Source organism: Enhydra lutris, unplaced genomic scaffold, assembly GCF_002288905.1.
Source record: "Enhydra lutris kenyoni isolate GAN:26980312 unplaced genomic scaffold, ASM228890v2 scaffoldscaffold47, whole genome shotgun sequence".
NCBI classification, from domain to species: domain Eukaryota; kingdom Metazoa; phylum Chordata; class Mammalia; order Carnivora; family Mustelidae; genus Enhydra; species Enhydra lutris.
Genome location: NW_019154131.1, coordinates 7153754 through 7178819, shown reverse-complemented (window position 1 = coordinate 7178819; position 25066 = coordinate 7153754).

The window sequence follows — 25066 nt, the reverse complement described above, 5'->3', positions numbered from 1 at the left end:
ACATACATGTTTTTGATGCTTCACCTTTTATAAGCCATTTTCCCAATGAATGAAGTTCTCATTGAATTATCCTAGTGTATGTTGGGAGGGTTTCTTAAAAGAGGTAGGCAGTTATTCTCCAAAATATTCAAAGCAAGCACAAGCCTGAGGGATTGCTCATTTAGAAAACAAACAAACAAAAAACTTATAAATTAAGACTGCATATATTGAAAACCCAGTCAATACTTGCAAATCTGAGCCAAAGATAAAAAGTTACTATGATAGGTAGGCTAAAACTCAGGCATGATTGCAAGGTAGCCACACTGCAAATTGTCATTTTTGTGGTGAGTCTTCTGTGAAGATTGGCAGCAGGTTTAGTTACTTGTACTAGTTACTAGTTACTTATACTAGTTACTTAATCGTCTCTCAAAGCAATGATGATGGATTGGAAAACGGGTTCATGAAGTTATATCCAAAACGTTTTCTGAGTGTTTTAAATTATTCTTTGTATATCAGTTTATATTTGGAATTTCATTTAAAAAAACATATGTTGAATGAATACATTAAAGGTATTTTCATTGTAATCTGCTTTTATGAGATAAGCATTCAATATAAAGCTTGAAAACAAGAAAAGTCACATTTAATAAGGTTTATAAGCCAAGATGTTCACATATACTTTTCAATGTATGAAATGTGCATAAGATGTGAAAAAACTTGACTAATAAAAGATATTATTCACAATCTTAAAATAACCTGTGAAATATTCCAAAGAGAAATTTGCTGTAAGACATATTAATTTTAGAGTATGTTCTACAGGGAGATCAAGGAACTCTAAGAACATACTGACATATATATGCCTTTTATCTAAAAATGTTTTGTTTGACTGACATGTTAATACATTTATATTTTTGGATTTGGTATTCTTTAAAAATACCATTGTGAATGAGAAACATCCATAGGTATTTGAATGTTGAAATCATCCCAATTTTATTAATTTAGTATATATTTGATATTAACAAATTTAGCAAGTTTAGTATATATTTGATAAAAATATGTAACATCTAATTTGTTTCTCTTCGTGTTTATGAAAACCTGTGTTAGTGAATATTAATTTAATTGTTCGCTTGTACCCTTTCATAAACCTATTAAGCTATTCCTTGTAAGTGGAAATGGAACGAGATTTTTTTTAAACAAGATCATTGAGTTGAGACATTTGGAATTCAAACTGTCATCCTCCTAAAATACCATTTCATATGTGTCCTTTAGAAAATTGTGTGTTTATCTCAAAAAAGAATGGTCCATAGATTTAAATTTGATATTGCTTTCTATGGGACTTTAAAACTATATTTATTTACACCCTCTTCAATTCCTCCCTCACTTCTTAGACACCTTAAAAAAAAAAACTACATTATTGAAGACCATATTGCCCTAAATATCAAACTTCACTGGAAGGTCTTTACTGTGTAACTATCTTTTCGCACCATCCACTGTATATTTAATCCTGATAATTAGATTTTTTCAGTCTAACAATCTAATAAATTTGATTGTGAAAATAACCAATCTGGTACTATTTTTTCTTAATAATTCTACATTATGTGACATTCTTTTCTCCATTTTTAAAAGTTTCTCCCTGTATAATTTTAGGTAATATGTTCAGAGTATAAAATAAAGTTGGTTTCAGCTGTTTCTAGAGTCATTTACCCCAAAATATTGGAGTTTACATACTTAACTTATATTCACACAGTCTCTTTTAAAATATCTGGGAAATGGAAATAAAAATAACATTTCTCACATGGGGGTTTCTGTTATGATTAAGCAATAAAATGTATGAAAATTCCTTGGACAGGGATTGACACAGGGTAAACATTTTCTATGCTATTAGCTATTGGCTATGTTGCTTCTCCTCACATCACTGTAGTTAACTCTTTGTTTCCTGGATAGCTTCTTTCCTTCCTAGTGTTTCTATTTTAAAGCCATCTTACAAGGTTTATTATCTAGTCTATTTTCTTTTTTATGGGCTATCTTGCTTGCAGATTCAAATATTAACATTGTAATAGCAAATATATACTTCTGTCTTTGGCTTGTCATTGACAGTATCTAAAAATCTCTCTCTCTCTCTTTTTTAAAGATTTTATTTACTTATTTGAGAGAGTGGGAGAGAGCACAAGCAGAGGAAAGGGGCAGAGGGGGAGGGAGGGGGAGAAGCAGACTCCCCACTGATCAGGGATTCCTAGGTAGGGCTTCACCCCAGGGCCTTGGAAATATGACCTGAGTTGACGACAGACTGAGCCACCCAGGAGCCACAGTATCTAAAAATGCCCATTGTCCTTAAAGCATTTCCACTTTAGAAAAACTAAATTTTCCTCAGACAGACTCTCTGGCTTAGATTCACACAACTTCCCAATGATTAGGTTCACACAACTTCCATATGCATTGTTCAATGGGAAATGGAAATAAGTAGGTAAACCCAGTGCTGTGATGATTTACTGATTTGTGAAAAAAATATTTTGGAGAATTTTAGTCATCTGAAAAAAGTCAATTAATACCTAAACTATAATCATGTAACTGCAAAATAATTGTACATTTTCATATTTAGATTAGACTAAATTAATCTTAATTTAAAGAATTATAGAGCATACATAATCACTGATCACATTTCTTTTTTTAATTTTTTTAATTTTACTGATCACATTTCTAATTACCATGTTAAATTAAGAATAAGATCATAGCATTTAATAAAAATAAATAATGATGTATGAAAACATGGGCTATCAATAAAGAAAACTTTAAACTTCTACTTTCATTAATTGATTACCTACTCTTAATATTAGTGGGCATGTGACTCTTTAAAAGATAGAGCTCAGGGATACCTGGGTGGCTCAGTGGGTTAAGCCTCTGCCTTCAGCTCAGGTCATGATCTCAGGGTCTTTGATGGAGCCAGGCATCTGGCTCTCTGCTCAGCAGGGAGCTTGCTTCCCCCTCTCTCTTTGCCTGCTGCTCTATCTACTTGTGATCTCTCTCTCTGTTAAATAAATAAATAAAATCTTTTAAATATAGAGCTCAAAGAGTTAACACTATATAAAATGTGTGGTTCTCATTCAGTGAAATTTTCTTTAGACATACCTGGACCTGAGCTTGCAAAAAGATTGCATACCTTGAAAAAAACAGAAAAAATAAAATACATGCTGCTTGAATTACATTACATTTTTAAACTAAGAAAGTCAGATATTTTCAGTAACAACTTTCCTAACCCCTCTGCTATAGTGCAGAGAGCACTTTTTCAAAACTCCTTAGTGTATCAAGTAAAATAGTATATGTCAAAATACTTTGAAAACCATAGCACAGTGTCAAATATTTTTGAGTGCAGCAATGATGCCTTAAGACCAGATACATGAGAAACGGAAATACACTTTGCATCCTACTTTCACTTAAAAATCTCTAAATAAATGATAAATGACATATTATTTGACATACTTTTCAGAATGAGACAACATCTTTAAAAATCATATTTTCCTAGTGGAAAATACATTATGAGCTTTGGAAACATAATATGAAAGATGCAGACAGAATTGTATACACCAAGATAAGTAGAGGGTTATCATGATGGTGGGAGAATTAGACATGCAATGTAACCACTTTCATGCAGCTCTGTATCTAAGATACCACAATATCTCTTGTTTCTTCTGTGTGTGTGTGTATGTATACATGGATTTTGTACAGGTAAATATATGAAAAACTACTTGCCTTTCTGCTGCAAAAGAGAATCCCTAGGGTACTAACACAATTGATAAACGTATTCTTTTTGTAAGGGTGGAGGTTAAGGTGGTGAAACACACAGACCCCCATAAACAGCGATAGTGGTACTATCATATCAGGAATCATAGAAAACAAGGTGATTGGCAGTTTCAAAATAAAGGTCCTCTATTTTTCACTTGAGAAAAGAGAAAATGTATCTTTTCTAGCATTAAGCCTGCTGTAAAGGTGGAGACAAGAACCATTAAGCCTTTATCAACTGCATATTTTCAAGTTAATGTGGTAGACAAAAATGGATTTTAGCTCATTTTGGAGTTTTTCATTCATGTTGCCACAGAAACTGAATGAGAGACACATTTAAAATGTGACACTTTTATTTTCTATTCTTTTCTTCTTTCTCTCTCTCATTTTTTTGGTCTGTTAGCTCCCACTTGACAAGATTTATAATAATTTTACTTTTATATTTCAGAAGGCAAAATATGAGGGGTGGGTAGGATAAAAAATTAAGATTGTGTATGACCCTTTGTTTCACTTTTGATTTTGCCAAAATCATTGAAAAGGGTTTTTGGTCCAGAAATCTGAATTATTCCTATAGAAAGAGTCTTCAGCCTAGTATGGAGGACTTACAAGAAATACAAGGCATTAACCCAAACTCAAGAACTTTCTAGTGTCATCAAAGGAACAACACCCATATAAATAAAATATAAATAATATCCAGAGATATTTTTGATTTTGTGACCACTAACGTTTAAATATGCCCAGCCACTTCTTTAACATAAAACAGTAAAATTATTAAGAACATCAAGATTTGGGTTTCAATTCCAGTTATGATATTTAAACAGGTTTTGTAACCTGAGTTTTTATTGCCTTGTTCACGATTTGGACACATTAACAGAACACCTTATGCTCTTTTTTGAAATACAACACTTTAAAAGAATATATAAGCTAAATATACAGGATACAAAAATATGTGAATACTAATGTGCCCAACAGTTCAATGAAATATTGCTTGTATTTTGAAAGGCCTATTTGCCATTGCCCACCAAATGTCTTTCCCTTGGTCATTATTTCTTTTTAATAAAAAATGATAGTTAATTAATTAAATTTTATTCATTGTTCCTTTTATCTTGTATTTTATTTATAAAAGTAGTATCATATAGTATAAACTTGCAACCTCCAATGTATACTTTATATCTATCTGTGTTGATATATGTAGTTTTTTTTTTTTTAAAGATTTTATTTATTTATTTGACAGAGAGAGATCACAAGTAGACAGAGAGGCAGGCAGAGAAAGAGAAAGAGAGAGAGAGGGAGGGAAGCAGGCTCCCTGCCGAGCAGAGAGCCCGATGCGGGACTCGATCCCAGGACCCTGAGATCATGACCTGAGCCGAAGGCAGCGGCTTAACCCACTGAGCCACCCAGGCGCCCTGATATATGTAGTTTAAGTGTATTTATTTTTTACTTGGATTTTTGCTGTAAGCATATTAAAAATTCAGATAACCTTTCTCCACTTCATGGACATTTAGATCGTTTTTATCCTCAGCATAGTGAAAATAATGCTTCTATACATGTCCATTTATATGCTCACATGCAAAATCTATTCATTTTCATGTCTCTCTCATAATTTAAAGAGACACCTTGATTACAACTTCCTTTATCAAAATTCAGTTCTCTCTTTTTTTTACAAAAAAAAACCTATTTTATATTCTGATTCTGCTTATTACAATATTCATTGATTATATATTTGAATACACATGTCTGACAATATAATTCATTGATTATATTAACTCTTACTCATGACTTTTTCATCTATGAAGAACTTAGTTTTTTAAATTGTTTTTTTTAAAGATTTTATTTATTTATTTGACAGACAGAGATCACAAGTAGGCACAGAAGCAGGCAGAGAGAGAGGAGGAAGCAGGCTCCCTGCTGAGCAGAGAGCCCGAAGCAGAGGGCTCGATTCCAGGACCCTGGGATCATGACCTGAGCTGAAGGCAGAGGCTTTAACCCACTGAGCCACCCAGGCGCCCCTTTTTAAATTGTTTTGAACTGTTTTTAAAGTATATACTTATGAAAATATTTTGCATTTGTTTTAACAAAACCTCAGGTATGGCATTAGTAGGCAGAAGTATTTTATACTAAATTTTAAACTTTTCAAAGATTACATAAAAATTTAACACAAGCTATTTCAAAAAAAATACAGGAAAGTGGAAATTCTCCTAGTCTATTTTTTGATGTTAGGAAAACCCCGATATAAAATAAGGGTAAAAGGTATTAATAAAGAAAGGAAACTAAAACCCAGTTTAATTTCCCTCATGACAGAGCCATAACCAGTCTCCACAAAATATTAGCAATCCAATTAAGCAATATGAAATAAAGAGAATACATTATGATGAATTAGGTTTTATCCCCAAAACACAAGGTAGGTGATTTTCAACAACTCACTACATAATGAGTCCCTTATATATTTTATTAAATTTAAGAAGCTTGGGGGTGCCTGATTGGCTCAATCTGTTAAGCCTTCAGTTCAGGTAATGATCCTGGAGTCTTGGGATCAAGCTCCATATCAGGCTCCCTGCTCTGTGGGGATTCTGCTTCTCCCTCTGTACCTCATCCTGCTCCCACTCTCTGTCACTCTTTCTGTCTCTCAAATAAATAAAAAAGTTTTATAAAATAATTTTAACATAAAATGGTCCATACTATATATGAAGCCCAAGAGCAGTCAAAACCAATTTAATGGGACACTAATTAAAAAGTTATGGGATAAAAACAAAACAGACTAAAAAGCATGAAGGAACTTCCATATTTTATGTGGTGAGATATGGATATAGAAAAGTGTCAACACTCACCAAACAAAACACCAGATTTTTTTGTTCTGTTCTCCATCAATTATACTTCAGTGAAGAAGTAACTGGAAAATAGTGTCATAATGATAAATAAATACGTAAAAGCTGCAGTACCACTGGTCTGAAATTGTGCTTTGGAAATCACTTGAGATAGAGCATGAAAAGCAGGCAAAAAAGCCCACTGTGCTTGCAAATTCTCCTAAGAGATTTGAATTTAATCCTGTAAACTTGAGAAGCAATTTAAGGATGCTCTGTAAAGAAGTGATCTGATGGGTTTTACCTCTTAAAAAGATCACTTGGGCATAGGACACAGTAGGAATAAAAAGATGCTGGACATTAATGAATACTATCAGTTGGTTACTGTGGTAAGAAATAATGAGGATCTGAAGTTGAGAAGCAGCCGTGGTGATGTAAAATAAATGGGGATATTTAGAAGTCAGGAAAAATGAAAATTCATGTGACATGTATGGAGGCTGTCAAAGCTACTTTTTGGATTTCTGAACTTAGAAGAAGTTTCTCCAAACTTGAGATAGGACTGGAAACATAAGAAAAAGGACTTCTTTGGAGGAAATAAATTGCTTAACATGGGCATGTTGAAATAGTTTTGCATGTAAACCATGTAAGTACAAATAGTCTAGCAAATGATGATTAAGTGAATTTTGACCTTAAGATAGAAGTTTTTTTTTTCAAATTATGCAATTCAGAATTCTAAACACATAGGTGGTATGTAAAACTATGGATTTCTAAGGGCTATAAGTACTGTTTAATGATTAAGACTTGCTAAGACATTTTGAAGTATTACGTGTTTTTGAACATCAGTTATAGTGGGATTTCCAAAGTGTATGTTTCTTTGAGGAGGGAAAGGTTCTTGAAAATACTGAGGCATAGATAAGCCCATTTTAATAATTCATCATAGGTATGATGTAATCATAGAGTTATCTGTGAAACAATTATACTTCTAACCTTTTATACTACTAAATATTTATTAACCATTTTTTACATGTCCATGAAAAAATGGCCAAGTTATTAACTACAATATAAGAAGACACAAACACAAGCTAGATTCCTGCCTACATAGGTTAAGAAATATTTGCAAAGCCATAGATATGATTCAAATAATTGAAAAGTTGAATCAATGGTAAATAAGTTAGTTAAATCTAATTGAGTGGTGAAGCATCCTGAGGCAGGGTTCATGTTATTCATCTACCTTAATTAGGTGATAAAGTCCAAAGAAGTTAAAAATGATTGAATCTTAAAGTCAAAGAAAGAATTTAGGCTGTGAAATAAACCCTGGTTTTAGAAATTACGTTTAAGTTCTCCACACTGGCATTGAAATTATAGATGAACTCAATCTGCCTTTTGTAATCACAGGGAACTCATGCTAGATACATATGGCTCTAGATCCCATTACCAGACCCAAAATCTAATTTCTAGACAATTTAAGTACACTGAGAAATTCACACTAAACCATTCTGGTCTGTAATTTTAACTCCAAATTCACTTGATATTATATAATATATAAGGATTTAACACCCTGATGAAGCATACAAGTAAGCTAAATCATATCTATATCTTTAGTATTTTTATGTTTATAAATAATTGTGGATATTTGGTTATTAAGGTATAATATTTAAAATAATCTGACACTACATGATAACAGGTATTTTTTATTCCAACTGAAAATGTTAATTAAATAATTTATTTCAGACTAGTGATTTTAAGATGAAAATTCAGCAAATTTTTGTAAACAAAAAAGAATGTTCAGAAAAACATAAATGACTGGATTTATAAATTTCAATGTAGGATTTATAGAACTATGTAAGTATCTGACTAGGATATGTTTGCTAGTCAAAGTGTTAAAAATAAAATATACATATGCATTTTATAATATTTAGAGAGAAAATTAAATTTATTTTTAAAATACTCGAGCATTTTGGTAAACAGTCGAAGTGCAGAAAGAGAATATTTATAAATGTAATTCATATTATTTACTGAAACTTACCTACCTATACAAAGTTTTTTTAAGTAAAATTACTAAATTTTACAAACCTGACATATAATAAAATATTTAAACTGATCTTCAAAGTTAAAATATAATTAGCATTTGAATTTTTATTTTTTACAAAGTGGCATATTGATTTCTAAAAAATCATGTAACTGCAAGCAATCACACACATCCTACATCCTCAGAAAACTGAATTCACACTGACAAGTGCCATTCACTTCCCTCAACAAAGAGTAGATATGTTTAAATAACTAATTTATAAAATTGAAAATGATCCCTAGTAAAAAATCATTTGAACAGTGAACAACAGTACTTTTGAAATTTGATCACCTATTATTTTTCTACTGGCATAATGTATTTATGGAGTGCATCTCACTTCTAGAATTTATTTTTCTTTAAGAAATGATACACAAAACAAATGATCTCTCAGCCTGAATGAAACAAAATGCCAACATATCTATTGATGAAAATTACAATGAATATATTACAAATTTTCATTTATATAACAAATGAAATATTACAAATTTTTAATTTTTATCTACTGATGAAAATGACAATGAATATATGAATATTATGATTATATACCATAATTTTTTGGGGAGGAAACATAGGCATATAGACAGGGTACCTCCTTTTTCCAATGAAAAACATAAGAAAGAAATGTTCCCTTAAAATAGCCCTTTAAAAATTGCAGTTTCCCTGATTTAAAATTACCAGCTATACAATGAGTTTGAGAGTATATGGTTAGAGGAGAGAATATGTGAAGAAAGGAAAATATATGAAAGACTTCTTTACAGGCAAACAGTTTATTTGATTAAAGTGATACAATTTATGGGGTGCAAATCACCGCGTGAGGAAGATACTAGTGTTTAATTAGAGGGATTAAGATGATTATATTTTTGTATATTTAAACCATTCTAATAATAATGTTACCATATGATCAAGTGTATGTAAAACTGTATTTAAATAAAATTAAAATGTATCAAATGACACTTTTTTCCTCAGCATGAAAGAAATATAACCATATAACATATAATCATATAACATTGTATAAGTTTAAGGTGTACAACAGGATGGTTTGATATATAGAGGTAATTTTAAATAATACCACAAAATGTTAGTTAACAATCTATTACTTCACAAAGTTACATTTTTGGTATGATGAGAACTTTTAAGATCTACTTTCATAGTAACTTTCAAGTATACAATACAACACTGTTAACTAAAGTTACCATGCTCCACACTATATACCAAGAACCTAATCAGTTTATAACTGGAATTACATACCCTTTGAACAATAACATCCGTTTTCTTTACCCTTTCCCCTGGCAACCACCAATCTACACTATTTCTCTCATTTGTTTTTGCTTGGATTCTGCATATTAGTGATATCATAGAGTGCTGTCTTTTTATACCTGATGTTATGTATTAAACCAAGATATATTTTTTCCATATCCATTGGAATTGTAACTCTATTTATGTTGCCAAAAAGCTGTGCTAAAATATTTGGTAAAGATAAATGGGATACTGGGAATTTGAACTGTCTTAATTTGAGCTGTGACTAAGCTCTAGTCCTCTGCTGCAGCTTCCTAGACTTTGGGAGACCCATCTAGGTTTCCTTTATCTGAGTTTTAATGTCAGGTCCCTTCCAGAAATAGACACAGAGTTCTGTCAGAATGCATGGATATTCTCTAATGATGAGCAGTTCACTCTAAGAGATACAAAGTATTTTCTCTCAAACAACAGGAAGTCTTTGCTTACGATATTTGTCATTTTTAAATAAAAAGAGACACCCAATATATTGTATGTCAATTTCTATCTTGAACAGAATGATTCTAGTTAATATATCCTCATCTGTCTGTCAAATATTTTACAATAATAAGAGCTAAGTTTATATTTCTATTTTTTAAGATTTTATTTATTTATTTGACAGAGAGAGATCACAAGTAGGCAGAGAGGCAGACAGAGAGAGATGGGGGGAGAGAAGGCTCCCTGCTGAGCAGAGAGCCTGATGCAGGACTCGATCCCAAGACCCTGAGATCATGATCGGAGCTGAAGGCAGAAGCTTAACCCACTGAGCCCCCCAGGTGCCCCCTGTATTTTTAATTTTTTAAAAAAGATTTTGTTTATGCCTTTGAGAGAGAGAGAGAGAGAGAGCGTACATAAGCAGGGAGAGGGGCAGAAAGAAGGGAGAATCAGGCCCCCCACTGAGCAGGGAGACCATTGTGAGGATCCATCCCAGGACCCTGGAAACATAACCTGAGCCAGACCGACATGAACTGAGCTTAATGGAATGAGCCACCCAGGAGCAACCCCAAGAGCTCAGTTTAAACTATGAAATTTAAATACATATTCTAAGACATCCTTTTTGGTATGTGTGCATTATGAAATATATTGGTAACTGATACTAAAATCAAGGCGGTATCAGAGTGGAGACTGAGCAACATGAGCTATGAACAAAAGTTATGATATTTTTTATCTTGGACAGTGCTTTTTTATCTAAAGAAAAATACACACTTGTGGAAACACAAGCATACACATGCATAATTCCATTATATCTTTAAAAATGTGTGTATATTTTATAGAATTTATATACACATATAAACAGGGGACTTATGATTTATGACAAAATGTTTTGTTGCAATACAAATGACTAAATTATCATGAAAAAATTATGTCTTCTTGATATAGTGACAAAAGTACAGGTATTTTATTAAGAATCGGGGTGATGGGGCAGGACTGAAGCATGAAGCATAAAAAGAACAAAGTAGATACATTCTTCTCTGAAGATCGCCTTGTTACACAAGTTTAAACCTAATACACTCCACAACTTGTCCATATGATATTATTTTCTAAAGTATTTCTTCTGAAATTGCATTTTTGTTTGAATTTGGACTCTAAATTTGGACATATTTTTACCCTTTTCTTCATGTGACCCTTTGGACACTCACTGACAAAAGCTAGTTTGTAAGTAGAAATGTTCATTCTAAACTTTTCTATAACTTTGTCTATTCGCTAGACTTGTATCCTCTTCAGGTATCTGTTACCTACATCAATCTTTAATCCCCACTTTCCAATGCCCATCCTAGCTCATCATTAGTTGCACTCGGTCATGTCTAAGAGCTGGTACTGATAAATATTGACGTAACTTAGTGTGAGTGTACAAAATAATCATGAAATTTCCATTTAAAAATTGCAAGTTGCCTTAGGTAAGTTATTTTTCTAAATACCATGTGATGAGCCATTGTTTAATTCTATTCTGTATACCACAGTGTATATATAATCTATGAACAATCTGTTTAAATTGCAAGTCTTAGATTTCTAATATTTGAATTTATTTTTACAAATACCAATAATTCATAGTCTAAGATCAAAAGAACATATTTTTACTATCTCATATAAAATCCCCCCTTAATTTATTGAAAATCAAATTATAATCTAAAAAATAAAATAAAAAGAATAGTTTTCTTTCAAAATAAAACTTCAATGCAAAATTGATATAGAAGGCACTTTAGACATGACAGTATGTGATTTTTTTTTTCTATATAAGATTTTTTTTAATAAGACAAATCTAGATTAGCTAACAAAATACACAATATAAACTTACAATTTAAAAAAATGGAATTACCTAAGGAATAAATATGTATATTTAACACAGTAAACCTTTGTGTGTGTGTATATACATATATGCACACACACACACATACACAATACATGTATACACACATTCTCACATATTTGAGTACTGGGTTTCTAAAAGTGGAACTGGCTTAGCATTATTCATTCCCAAAGGCCAAGGAAATGACATTAATTCAGCAATTTCCTTCAGCCTTTGAGCACTATCAATGAGGCATCATAAATCACTTGTTTGCGTATTTGCTTATCAACACCAAATACTGTTGTACTTTAGAATGTAAATACTACAAGATTTAGGCACATAAATGCTCACAGCACAGTAGAAAGTGAGGTAAACTAATAATAGCTATTGTGCATAAATACTATAAGTAAGGCTATGCACAAATGAAGAAAGTGGTAGGAAAGACAAAGTGACCCTCTGTACTTGTGGGAAATCAAAGAAAACATAATAGAGACTATATTCCAAAAGAATTAGGAAATACGAGTAGAGAACAAGCCCAAAGAGAAAGTGCATTTTAGGTCTACACAAACCAATGAAGGAGCAGGATATGTTCAAGAAATAACAAATTGTATAATATGACAAAAATAAATTGGAAAAGAAGGAAATTGGTAACTCAGGAGCTTGACAGAAATGTAGATGTAAGATCAAGCACAATCTCATTTAGTGTACATAGAAGAGATGTATTTTTAATGTATGAAAATGAAATCCATTATATATACTTTAAAAGGTAAAGATTGCATTTAGGTTTTATTCTTCTCACACTGGCAGTGTGTTAGATGTGGGTAGTGTGTGCAAATGTAGACTGATGATTTGTCAGAAGTTATGAAGAATAAACAAAAGAAATGTCAGAAAGAAATGGAAGAACACATAATAGTCTGAAGATATTAACTTATAGGATTCTATAAATAATTTAGAGACTAAGATAAGAGGAGAAGGAAGACACACTTTCTTACACTCTTGTTGAGGACCAGTTGACTATATATGCATGGGATTATTTCTTGGCTTTCTGTTTCATTTCATTATTCTATATGTCTGTCTTTAGGTCAATACATAGCTATTTTAATTACAGTAGCTTTATAATATATTTTGAAATCAGGAAGTATGATCCCTCTGGCTTTATTCTTCTTCCTCAAGATTGCTTTGACTTTTTTTTTTTTGTGGTTCCACAAAAATTTTAGGATTGTGTATTCTATTTCTGTAAAAAATTCATTGCGATATTGATAAAGATTGCACTGATTGTATACAATCTTTGAGTAATTTGGACATTTTAATAATATTAATTCTTCCAACCATGAACATGAAATGCCTTTCCATTTGTGTCTTCCTTCTTTTTTTTTTCCTTTCCCAGTTGGTGTTATGCAGTTTCCAGTTTACAACTCCTTGATTTGATATTCCTCTCTTCGTATTTTTTTTTGATGCTATTGTAGATGGGAAAATGATAGTGTCCTCAACCTATGATATTGTGAAAACTGAATTCATGCTAGAGAATGAAATCATCCCTTACCTTACACAATACACAAAACTCAGTTCAAGATGTAATAAAGATTTAAATGTAACATCCAAAACTGTAAAATCCCTAGAAGAATGCAAATTGGGACAAGCTTTATGACAGTTATGTAGGCAATGTTTCTTGTGTGTTACCCCAAAAGCACAAAAAAAAAAGGAAAAATATATTGGATTTCATCAAACTTAAAAGCTTTTATATAGCAAGAGAAATAGAAAAAAAGGCAACCTATGAAAAGAGAGAAATTATTTGCAAATCATATATATGATAAGGTGTTAATATCCAAAATACATAAGGAATCACTACAACTCAATAAGAAACAAAACAAATACTTGATTAAGAAATGGGCAAAGACCCAAAGAACAAATAATCCAATCAAGAAATGGGCAGAGGACATGAACAGACATTTCTGCAAAGAAGACATCCAGATGGCCAACAGACACATGAAAAAGTGCTCCATATCACTCGGCATCAAGGAAATACACATCAAAACCACAATGAGATATCACCTCACACCAGTCAGAATGGCTAAAATTAACAAGTCAGGAAATGACAGATGCTGGCGAGGATGCGGAGAAAGGGGAACACTCCTACACTGTTGGTGGGAATGCAAGCTGGTGCAACCACTCTGGAAAATAGCATGGAGGTCCCTCAAAATGTTGAAAATAGAACTACCCCATGACCCAGCAATTGCACTGCTGGGTATTTACCCTAAAGATACAAACGTAGTGATCTGAAGGGGCACGTGCACCCGAATGTTTATAGCAGCAATGTCTACAATAGCCAAACTATGGAAAGAACCTAGATGTCCATCAACAGACGAATGGATAAAGAAGAGGTGGTATATATACACAATGGAATACTATGCAGCCATCAAAAGAAATGAAATCTTGCCATTTGTGACAACGTGGATGGAACTAGAGGGTATCATGCTTAGCGAAATAAGTCAATCGGAGAAAGACAACTATCATATGATCTCCCTGATATGAGGGAGAGGAGATGCAACATGGGGGGTTAAGGGGGTAGGAGAAGAGTAAATGAAACAAGATGGGATTAGGAGGGCAACAAACCATAAGTGACTCTTAATCTCACAAAACAAACTGAGGGTTGATGGGGGGAGGGTGGTTGGGAGAGGGGGGGTGGGGTTATGGACATTGGGGAGGGTATGTGCTATGGTGAGTGCTGTGAAGTGCGTAAACCTGGCGATTCACAGACCTGTACCCCTGGGGATAAAAATATATTATATGTTTATAAAAAATAAAATAAAAAAAAAAGAAATGGGCAAAGAACTCAAATAGGAATTTCTCCAAAGAAGACATGTAAATTACCAAAGTGTACACAAAAAAAGATGCTATCATCACTAATCATTAGGCAAATGTAACTCAAAACAATGAGGTATCACCTCACACCTGCTGGGTTAGCTATTATAAAATCAAAACTCTGTGTGTGTGTGTGTGTGTGTGTGTGTGTGTGTTGGAACCCTTGTAACATGCTGGTGAGAATATAAAATGGTACAGCCACTACTAAAAACACAGTATGAAGATGCCTCTAAAAATTAAAAATATCTTCCAAAAATACAACTTCTGAGTAAAATCCAAAAAGAATGAAATCAGGCTTTTGAAGAATATCTGCAATCCCATATTTATTACAGCATTATTCACAATAGCCATGATATGGAAACAATTAAATGCTAATCAGTGGATGAATAAAGCAAAAGTGGCAGACACATATAATGGACTATTATTCGGTCTTATAAAAGAAGGACACCTTGCCATGTGCAACAACAAAACCAACCCATTACAGAAGGAGAAATACAGCATGATTCTACTTATATAAGGTATCTAAAATAGTTAAACTTCTAGAAACCATAATGATGGTTGCCAAGGGCTAGATGGAGGGGGAAGTAAGGAGTTGCTCTTCAACAGGTATAGTTTCAGTTATACAAAATAAATAAGTTGTAGCCATCTGTGCAACATTGTTATTGCAGTTAACAATACTGTATTGGGCACATAAAAATTTGTTAAAAGAGAGGATCTCATTCAAATGTTCTTACCACAATTAAAAAGAAACCACCATTTTAGACAATCATATGTGATTCTGCTTTCTCTAAACTCCAATAAAATGAGGTAAAATAATATGTACATGTATACTGAAAAAGAGAACAGAAAAAGTGCCAACAAAATCCTGCAGATGAAAGAGTATTGAACATTTTTTAAAAATTTATCAGAGTAGAGAAAGCTGAATTTTATGTAATAAAAAGTGAAGAGCCATAACTTTGTTAGAGGAACTCCATTCCAGAAATTCAATAAATCTGGGTTCCAGATGTCTGTGAAGGAAGCAGTATAATGTGAGACTGAAAACAGAAAGTCTGTTTTAAACACTGTATACGTTACACCTGGGAATCACTCTCCAGCCCTGGTAATCAGGTTACTGCCCTTCAGTAGAGGAGCTGGACTTACAAAGTAGAATGGAAAGCAGATATGAGGTTCTGAACGGAAACCAACTGAATTCAATAAAACCTGTGCATATTGACTGATAAGACATCCTTCTATCTTTCCAAATCATATCTCAAATTCTGACTATAGTAATTGCTAAGAAAAAATTGGACTAAAGCATAAGACAACAATAAAACATAAAAACTTTTCTTAGAAAAAATATAAAAATATAAAAAGTCCTGTGTTTAAGTAGTAATGTTCCTAATAATGAATGCCTATTATACATACATGCATATGCATACACACACTAATTTGGGCAAAAGTCTCAAAATACTAAAGTATGTAAACCTAAATATAGTTTAATTAACTATATTAAAAATGGATTCCATGGTTTTCAAAAATAATTGATGTAAAAATCATAGCTGATTTCAATTTAAACATAAAACATCATTACATCAATTTGGTGATGTTATAAATGGTTAAAATGCCATGACTACTGGGAATTGAAAAGAGCAAAAGTTATATTTCTGAGATGGCAATGAAAAGTAGGTCAAATGCAGGCAGCCAGAGACAGATACGTGTATGTAATAGGAATCCTTATCATTTTTAAAATAATTCATGTAGAGACTCATTTATGCCTCAAAGACTATAAAATTCAGTTTTAAAATGATTATAAGATGATCTTACTTAAGGTAGACTTAAAAACTTCTCAGAAATATTAATCATACTATTAGCAAACAATTTTAAATTAGGATTTAAGATAAATCCCTGGGGAAGAAATAGTAGTGCTGTGGCCTTCTTTGTGTATATTAATGTTTATTTGCTTTGCCCTCTCTTATGACTTCCTTTCCAAGTAATCACAGATTAAGTGTAAATGAAAAGACATGGAGTTACACAAAAAGAAATTCCAAAATTAAAAGTATATAAGCAGCATAGTATAAATATAATATAGTGTTCTGAATAGTTTATTTAGTTGTCCTCACCATAAACAAAATTAGTTCTCAGTCCTGGAATTATTCACTTGATAAAATATATTCACAAATAATCACAGGGTGAATTTATCCCATCATTAACATCCACTTTATGATTTTCTACAGATTATACCAAAGATCTTCATTTCCTGTGATTTTTCACCTTAGTATTATGAAAACAACTTCAATTAGTAATTAGAATTGAAAAATGGCTAATTGGATGTAAGTTACTCTCACAGTGTTGTTTATATTTATGAAAGAGATTTTACTCATTTTTAAAATTGAATACTAAAAGTAAATCCAACCATTGTTATGTAAAACATCCCATAAATAATAATTTAAAAACCCAGCAGGCTAAATATTAGATATGAGTACCAGGAGAGTTTTCTTTTAAAATTTAATTTTATAGACCATAGGTACTTTTTAATATTTTTAGAAAAAATCTTTATTAGATATGGTGCCTTCTTTTAAATGTCTCTTTCTGTACACATCCATAAATTATATTTTCTTCACCTGGGGACATTATACTTTTGGTTTCAGTCAAGCTTCTTTTCACTTATGACCACAAATATGCATACAAAATAATTTGGCTACCTAAATAAGATACTGTCTACCAGCAGCGAGCCAGATGCAGATTTTATTTTCGAAACAGCAACATGCTACATAAGTTTAGTTATTCCAATAAAATATCGAATAAAAAAATTCCAGGCACCTATTTTTGAGAATTTGACAAGTTTATTCTGAAATTTAAAGCAAGTGTGATTTTCCTAGAATAGTCAAAACAATTTTTAAGTGAAAAATAATGAATTAGAATACATAAAGATGCGTTATTAGTAGTAGTAGCAGTAGTAGTAGTAGTATTTGTGAAAGGATAGAAATATATATCAATAAAGATAATTAAAGACCAACCCATAAATGATTTATCTATCTTCAATAAAGATTCCAAATTAACACACTGGGGACACATACATCACATTATACATACCACTGACTTAACATGGAATCATAGACCTTATTTTTTTTTTCATAGATCTTATTTAAAAAGTTATTCTAACTGAAATACTTCTAGGAGAAAACAGTACAAACTATTTCTGTCTTGCTTATGGGCATAGATTTCTCAAACACTACACAGATAGACATACAATTAAAAATAATTCTTGAAAAAATAAAAATAAGTGATAATTCATTTTCTCTTTGAAACACAGCTATCAAATGAAAAATGTAACACTAAATGGCAGAAATTATTTTAGTACATATACCTCGTAAAGAACTCATGTACAATATATGAGACAAAAATTTTTAAATATCAACAAAGTTTTTGACACTCACATAAACACATAAAATGATATTAGATATGAAGCAATTGGAACTCTCATACACTGCTAGAGCAGATTTAAAATGTTATGAACACTTTGGATAACACTGGTATGTTCCTTATAAAGCTCAATATGCACCATTCATAAGAGCTTGGGCTTTACCAAGAAATATGAAAACAGAAGACCGCAGAAAGAATTAACAAAAATGTCCATAGCATTTATTATTTATTTATTTATTTATAATTATAATTATTATATATTATTATTTATTCTAACATCCAAAAACTATAAACAATTCAAATACCTCTCAATAAGGTAATTGATAAATGTGGTGTCTCCATGCTATAGGATATTACTCAGTATTAAGAAGGAACTATCAATACATAGGACAACATGGATAGATCTCAAAATCATAATGTTTGGTGAAAGAAGTTAGACACCAAAATGTATCAACAGAATATATAAAATTCCAAATAACTCAAACTAATATATAAAAAAAGATAGTATATCAGTGATTCTATGGTGCCAAGGGTATAGGAAGTGATTGACTACAGTGGTACAAAAAAATATTGATGGGTTATGGAAATGTCTGTCTCCTGATTTTGCTATGGTTTCGTGGGTATACATTTGTCAATATTCCTCAAATTTTATACTTTGAATTGACACATTGATGTTAAAAAAAAGAGTTCAGAGGAAATATCATGTAGTAATACTTTCTATATTCTTACCCTTTCAACACTTTCAATATCCCTGTTATTAGGTAATGATATAATATATTGCTTGCTATGAAAATTCAAACCTTACTAAAAATATAAATGCAGATGGATGAATATGTCCACTGTTTAGAATAAATATCACAATTTTAATTCATCCTCATTTAAAAAAATATTATTTTATAACACACGTATCTAAAAGTAATTAGACTTAGAAATGTTTTTGATCTTTAGCCTCTTAGTGCTTAGTAACACAGAATTTATTACATTGATAGTTATTAAAGATATTTTAAAGAGTAGTTTTGAGGACATGTTCTGGAGTCACAACCAAGGTTAAGAAAATTATGCATATGTATGAATGTACTGAGACAAAGTTTGAATCCTTGCAGAATTAGTCATTTTGACCTTTAGTATTAGTGGCCTATGTCTGGATGCAAATCCCTAAAGAAAATGCTAGAACATTACTACTGAATGACCCTCTTTTACTCGGAATTGCTAGAGAATTTAAGGTGAGAATGAAATGTGTTTGCCCATAAAAGTATGTTACCATAATTCATGTGACTTATAATAGCTATTTTAAATCAAATACATTCTTTCAAAATTTAGCCTTTGATAGTTTAAAGTATTTTTTTAATTTTAAAAACATGTTTATTGAGGAATTTTTAATGTACAAAAATTGCAATATTTAATGCATAAATTTGACAAGTTTGGAGATACACATATATTTGTAACCCTATGCACAATTAGAGTAATAGACATATCCATTACTTCTGAAATCTTCCTCATGGGCCCCCTTTTTTAAATGAATACATTCTATTAAAATTAAAATAATACTGTTCTATGTTTATATAAAATCTTGCTGTTCAAATGCACAAGGTACTCCATGGGTATTAAGTTATTTTGAAAAGATGTTAATTATTTTAAATCTTAATGCTGTTATAGTTAACATACAGTCTGATATTACTTTCAGGTATACAATATATGAGTCAGCATGCGCATACGACACCTGGTGTTCATCACATCAAGAGCACTCCTGAATCCCCTTCACCTGTTTCACCCATTCCCCCACCCCCCCATCCACCTCCTCTCTGGTCATCATCTGTTTGCTCTTTGTAGTTGAGTCTGTTTTTTGGTGTTCCTCTTTTTACTTTGTTTGTTTTGTTTTAAAGTAAATTCCTCAAACTAAAGAGTGTTCCTTCATATCTATAGTCCCAATGTCTAGCATACTGTCCTATACAGAATATTTCATATATTTACTGAATATATATGTAGATACATCACACTGCTTAATCAGCAGGTTAAATAGAACCCCTGACTGTGCTCTGGCTTTAGAGACATAAAGCAATTTGAATGCTTAGGAAATTAAAGCTTTAAATAGATTTTACCAACAAAATTAACTCAACATAACAATGGGGTGAATCTTCTTCCTAATACATACTGTGTAGCTTGTGAAAATTTCATCCTAATTATTATAAAGCTGTTATTTATCTCTCCCAAGCCTGCAAATATATATTCTATTTTGGTTCAATTCTCATTCCCTAGCTGTCTTTTTTTTTTTTTTTTCCCTTTTACCCTAGGTATTAATGATAATCTGGCTAATTTGGTACAGCATTTCTATACCCTTTTTGCTATTGGAGGAGGACAAAGGAAGTGAGATAATTATATTTATTAAATACTTAGTGAATAGTTTAATATATTACACAAAGTGTTTGGTATAGAATAAATAGCAAGACATTTTGTTTGTCTTCTTTGAAGTCTGTAGGAAGAGTTTACAGACTCAGGAGGATTGATAATAGATTGTGGTAATTTTGTTGGAAGTTGGAAATTACATCTAATGATTTATCATTTTTTTACTTACTCCATACATGAAAATTAGAATTTTAGTATGTGGTCTGGTTTTAAGTCATTTGCCACAACTATATGTAAGAATTAGAAAAGAGAGAGAAAAGGGCCAAAATTTCATTAGGTTTTGTTTAATAAATGATTTAAAGCAATTTATCTGTTGGTAAAACAATATAGTTTTTCTACGTCCCCTTCAATAATTCTTTCCCTTTTTGTCAAAGGACTTATATTGCAAGTAATGCAAAAAAAAATGGAATTATGTAGTTTCATTTCAAAAAATCAAACATATAACTTATATTACCAGGCAACATAATTATATTGTGTGGATAATATTATACTTATGTATTTAAGCAGTGCTACTTGAAACTGCCTGGTTTTGAAGTGAATTATATCTTTTAATAATATTTCAAAGGATATAATCTAAATTAAAATATTTTTCTAAATATTTGATACATTGGAATTCTCAAAAATAAATAACAATCTCAAGAACCTAAGTATTTTTTAATCCTCAGAATTCTGTATGGAAAATAAAGTACTACAGTTAATCATATGCTTTGAGAGGTTTTTTTTTCAAGTCCCAGATAAGACTTGTTAAAAAGATTTGAACAGTTGTACTCTATGCTATTTCTGTTTAACTCTTACATAAGATAGTGAGCAATTAAGCACAACACAAGTAATTCTATTACAAAATACACATTATTTTGAGCTTAATTAAATCCTCCATTCATCGTATGACAACTGTAGTCACTTTTACTCAATTTAAAAGAGGAAATAAATTCTCAATAATTCATAATGTGAGAGATTCAAAATTTTAATTGAAATGGCCCTACTGATGAATAATTTATATGAATTCTTCCAATCAATTCTAGCTACATAATTATTTTAAAAATTAAGGTAGTACTTAATTTTTTATGTTCAAAATAAAATACAATATAGTCCAGTTTGGAAATTTAAACAGATACCTTGATACGACTGTTTTGATATGAAATTTTGTCATTTTCTAAATAAGCATGCAAGAATTATACCTAAGTGAAATAATTTGTGTTTTTTGGGTCACAGCAGGGTGGACTGGTGGTGGCTCTAACTTCCTCCAAGTCAGTGGCTCTAACTTCCTCCAAGTCAAAGAACCATGTAGTCTGTAGTAGCTACAATCTTGAAAGATAGTATAGTTCAGCAATACACAAAATTCTAAATTAAAAGCTGTTACCTGGGCACCTGCATGGCTCAGTGGGTTAGGCCTCTGCCTTCAGCTCAGGTCATGATCTCAGGGTCCTGGGATAGAGCTCTCTGCTAGATGGGGAGCCTGCTTCACTCTCTCTCTCTGCCTGCCTCTCTGCCTACTTGTGATCTCTGTCTCTGTCAAATAAATAAATAAATAAAATCTTAAAAAAATAAAAAAATAAAAGCTGTTACCTCAAATCTTTTAAATCATTGCTTTATATTTTTATTGCAACTGGAAGTATGATTCTCATTTATGTATTTATGACCCATATTTCTCATTTAGGGAGTTTTGAAAATTTCTCTTCTTTTAGATGTGCTTAAATTTTATTACCCTATGTCTGTGTGCTTACAACTCAATAAAACCTTTTGATCAGAGATCTTAGGTTTCCTCCTAGTTCTGGGAAATTTCCTATTCTTATTTAATTACTGTTTCTCTTTATTCATTCTCTCTCTTTCTCTTTCTCTTTCCCCCCACTCCCAGGACTAATCTTAGGAGGATGTTCATACTCCTGTCATTCTTTTTTTTTTTTTTTTTAATATATTACTCGGTAAAGACACAAATTTGATTTGAATCCCATTCAATTACTTGCAAAATGTGTGACTTAGATCAAACTAACAAATATTTCTCTGCTTCCATTTTATCATTTATAAAGGGTCAAAAAATAGTACCTCTATCAAAAGATCATAAGTCCATAGATTATGGACTTATGATGAAATATCAAGATTTTATCAAGAGAAATATATCTTAAAGGGTACGTCTAAAAGTCTTTACTGCAAATTATCACATGTTTACTTCTCCAGTTCTCTGATTCTAATCAGCCTTTGGAATCCTGTATCTAGAACTCCTACCTTCCCATCTTATAGTTTATTTTTCCCCAGTTGTTGAATGCAGTATTCCATCACTGAGTCCCTGTGCTTTGCATATTTGGGAGGCAAGGGGAAGGGTACTTCCAGAGTCAAGAAGAAGGTTAGTATTTCATGTATTTATTTAATATTAATTAATAATTGATTATTAATATATTATTTAATATTATTTTATGAGAATGGGAAATCGATCTTCTCTGTGATTCTCATAACTTCCATAGCTTAAGAAGAATGTTTTAGACTATGATTGTGAAGATTATGTTTTGTGTTTTTTGTCATAGTCTAACCTCTTTGGGTCTTTTGTCTTATTGAGTGACACTTTTCTATCTATGCTCCTCAAGTATTGATTTCTATTCATACTGGAGAGTATGATCATAGATCTCAAGCATACCTCTAGATACCACCAAGGTAGTTCCAGAGATAATTCCAGTTCTAAATTTCTTCTTCAGATTTCAGGCATAAGCTTTTGAAATTGTTTTTAGCTTTTGTGGAATAAAAGAGCTATCATTTCCTCCTCTATTTCAACAACTTTAAACTTATTTAAAATGGTATCCTCTGATATATCTTTCTCATTCAGCATAGTTACTGAGTCAATATTCAAAAATTATATTTTAAAGATTTAATAGTGGCTAGGCCTACTTGAATTTTCATGACACTTAATGCCATAATCCAATATTGATAAAATATTTACAATTACTTTTGATAATAAAAATGAATACTTACCTAGAACAAGAAATATACATATAATTTTCATTTAATTCTTATACAAAAATCCAAGTAGTAATACAAATTTTTACAAGTGTAAAATAGTGTTTTACTGGGATCACATGGTAATTCATAGAATCCAAGGCTCTCTTGCCCCAAATTAGTGTCCTCTAATGTCCTTTAAAACTTAACACATAAAACTTTGATTTTCATTAGATGTAACCTATAATTTTTATCATCCCTTTTTTTCTGAAAAGAACAACATTAAGTTTTTTGAAAACTCAGGTGATTCCAGGGGAATCCTTATACTAACAGTTACCCAACTATACATTTTCATAAGAGCATTGCTTCAAAGGAATTATAGATTTCCACAAAGGTTGACCTTATTCTCTTTTAAAGAAGCTTATTTTTCTAGTAATGAATGCTGACTGATCTCAGACCACTCATTAGTAATTTACCCTTGATGATATATAATTTGCAATTTTAGTTGAAGTGTTCAGAAAAATAAAACTGTTTCCCATTTCCAAATTGATCCAGGATTTAACCATGTTATGTGGGGAAAAAAACACCAAATAAAAATAGACATATTAAAGGTGCACCCAATATCTAAAGATAGTTTCCCTTATTTTACTCTATTTTTTTACTTATTTGAAGTTCAGACAATATAATGATTATATAAAAAAGACTATCTGAGAAGGGAGTTGAGGAAAATTGGAAGGGGAGGTGAACCATTAGAGACTATGGACTCTGAAAAACAATCTGAGGGGTTTGAAGGGGCGGGTAGTGGGAAGTTGGGGGAACCAGGTGGTGGGTATTAGAGAGGGCACGGATTGCATGGAGCACTGGGTGTGGTGCAAAAACAATGAATACTGTTACGCTGAAAATAAATTTAAAAAATTTAAAAAAAGACTATCTGGCTAATATAACATACTTTCACATTAATTTTTTTAAAAATTTTATTTATTTATTTGAGAGAGAAACAGTGAGAGAGAGCATGAGCGAGGAGAAGGTCAGAGAGAGAAGCAGACTCCCTGTGGAGCTGGGAGCCCAATGTGGGACTCGATCCCGGGACTCCAGGATCATGACCTGAGCCGAAGGCAGTTGTCCAACCGAGGCACCCAGGCGTCCCTGGCATTAATTTTACTATAACAAAATCTTGATAAAAGTACTACAGTTGTCTCCAGTTTGTTTAGGAGCCAACTACTTATTTTATAAATTACACATGACATTTTCTTCTACCATAACGTAGTCTATAGACAAATCTTCATTTTGCTA